Genomic DNA, 2,500 nt, shown 5'->3' with positions numbered 1-2,500 from the left:
ACGCCATGCGGGTTGCCGGGAAACCCCCGGTCGATTCCCGGTGTCGAGTGGGCTCGGAGTCGGTGAAAATTGAACGTTCTCCTCGCGAGAAAATCGAGCTAAGCGTGGTCCCGGTGGGTGATTCCGCCGGGAACATAGCCCATGCAAGCTCCCTGGTTGATCCTGCCAGTAGTCATATGCTTGTCTCAAAGATTAAGCCATGCATGTCTCAGTACTAACCGCTTTAAGGCGAAACCGCGAATGGCTCATTAAATCAGTTATGGTTCCTTGGATCTTACCCACACTTACATGGATAACTGTGGTAATTCTAGAGCTAATACATGAAACTCGTGCCTCGACCAGTGATGGAAGGGGTGCTTTTATTAGAACAAAACCAATCGGTCGGTCTTCCGTCCGTTGCCTTGGTGACTCTGAATAACTTTTGGCTGATCGCACGGTCTGAGCGCCGGCGACGCATCTTTCAAATGTCTGCCTTATCAACTTTCGATGGTAGGTTCTGCGCCTACCATGGTTGTAACGGGTGACGGGGAATCAGGGTTCGATCCCGGAGAGGGAGCCTGAGAAACGGCTACCACATCCAAGGAAGGCAGCAGGCGCGCAAATTACCCACTCCCGGAACGGGGAGGTAGTGACGAAAAATAACGATACGGGACTCATCCGAGGCCCCGTAATCGGAATGAGAACACTTTAAATCCTTTAACGGATCTATTGGAGGGCAAGTCTGGTGCCAGCAGCCGCGGTAATTCCAGCTCCAATAGCGTATATTAAAGTTGTTGCGGTTAAAAAGCTCGTAGTCGGAGGTGTGTCTCGGACGGTCGGTTCGCCGCTTGTCGGTGCTCAACTGGCCGGTCCGGACGTCCTGCCGGTGGGGTCCGCGAGGCTCCGTTATCCTTCTTTGGTCCTCTTCACCGAGTGCCTTGGTGGGCCGGCACGTTTACTTTGAACAAATTAGAGTGCTCAAAGCAGGCCGTTGGTCGCCTGAATACTGTGTGCATGGAATAATGGAATAGGACCTCGGTTCCATTTTGTTGGTTTTCAGAACTCGAGGTAATGATTAATAGGGACGGACGGGGGCATTCGTATTGCGACGTTAGAGGTGAAATTCTTGGATCGTCGCAAGACGAACCGATGCGAAAGCATTTGCCAAGAACGTTTTCGTTGATCAAGAACGAAAGTTAGAGGTTCGAAGGCGATCAGATACCGCCCTAGTTCTAACCATAAACGATGCCAGCTAGCCATCCGCCGAAGTTCCTTCTATGACTCGGCGGGCAGCTTCCGGGAAACCAAAGCTCTTGGGTTCCGGGGGAAGTATGGTTGCAAAGCTCAAACTTAAAGGAATTGACGGAAGGGCACCACCAGGAGTGGAGCCTGCGGCTTAATTTGACTCAACACGGGAAACCTCACCAGGCCCAGACACCGGTAGGATTGACAGAATAAGAGCTCTTTCTTGATTCGGTGGGTGGTGGTGCATGGCCGTTCTTAGTTGGTGGAGCGATTTGTCTGGTTAATTCCGATAACGAACGAGACTCTGGCCTGCTAACTAGGCGTCGGAATCTATTATGCTTCCGACGTAGCTATCTTCTTAGAGGGACAGGCGGCTCCTAGCCGCACGAGATTGAGCAATAACAGGTCTGTGATGCCCTTAGATGTTCTGGGCCGCACGCGCGCTACACTGAAGGAATCAGCGTGTCCTCCCTGGCCGAAAGGCCCGGGTAACCCGCTGAACCTCCTTCGTGCTAGGGATTGGGGCTTGCAATTGTTTCCCATGAACGAGGAATTCCCAGTAAGCGCGAGTCATAAGCTCGCGTTGATTACGTCCCTGCCCTTTGTACACACCGCCCGTCGCTACTACCGATTGAATGATTTAGTGAGGCCTTCGGACTGGTGCGCGGCGCTCGCCGCCTCAACACCGGTGGCGCCGATGTTGCTGGAAAGATGGCCAAACTTGATCATTTAGAGGAAGTAAAAGTCGTAACAAGGTTTCCGTAGGTGAACCTGCGGAAGGATCATTACAGCTTTCGATTATAAAATCGTAGCTTTGGAACGAATTGGTGAAGAGAAAAAGGGACAAAGAAGGCGAGCAGTCGGGTGCCCGGCTTTCAAAAGCCGGCTTTAAAAGACACACGCCCAACTCGCTCGCAAAGAAGGGAAAAAATTCCCAGTTTGTATGTTTCGATGAAACGAATTTTTTACATAAAATGAAATGAAAGAAAGAAATTCTAAACGGTGGATCACTCGGCTCGTGGATCGATGAAGAACGCAGCTAACTGCGCGTCGAATTGTGAACTGCAGGACACATGAACATCGACGTTTCGAACGCACATTGCAGCCCTCGGATTTTGTTCCCGGGCTACGCCTGGCTGAGGGCCGGCAATTCAGTTCGCGAACGGAAACGTTTGCGTACTGGGGCGACGAGCATCCCTCGCTGGGATGGATCGTCGCCCGGATTGATAGGGGGCTCTGCGGGAGATTGGGCGAGACCCGTCCCCGCCGGTCGAGG

The 2,500-nt window shown here is 52.3% G+C and overlaps 2 non-coding genes across 2 annotated transcripts; both read left to right on the top strand.

Annotated features, from left to right (window-relative positions):
* Positions 1-149: 149 nt before the first annotated feature.
* LOC139700728 (small subunit ribosomal RNA) lies at positions 150-2,012 on the top strand. The gene has a single exon (XR_011703861.1). It is a non-coding gene; the product is annotated as a small subunit ribosomal RNA (ribosomal RNA).
* A 203-nt stretch (positions 2,013-2,215) lies between these two features.
* LOC139700733 (5.8S ribosomal RNA) lies at positions 2,216-2,370 on the top strand. Its single transcript, XR_011703867.1, has one exon. It is a non-coding gene; the product is annotated as a 5.8S ribosomal RNA (ribosomal RNA).
* The last annotated feature ends 130 nt before the right edge of the window (positions 2,371-2,500 follow it).

Source organism: Hetaerina americana, unplaced genomic scaffold, assembly GCF_022747635.1.
Source record: "Hetaerina americana unplaced genomic scaffold, ioHetAmer1.1.p SCAF_1072, whole genome shotgun sequence".
Classification (NCBI taxonomy): domain Eukaryota; kingdom Metazoa; phylum Arthropoda; class Insecta; order Odonata; family Calopterygidae; genus Hetaerina; species Hetaerina americana.
The sequence above is the reverse complement of the archived record's forward strand: the minus strand, read 5'-3'. Positions and strand labels throughout refer to the sequence as shown.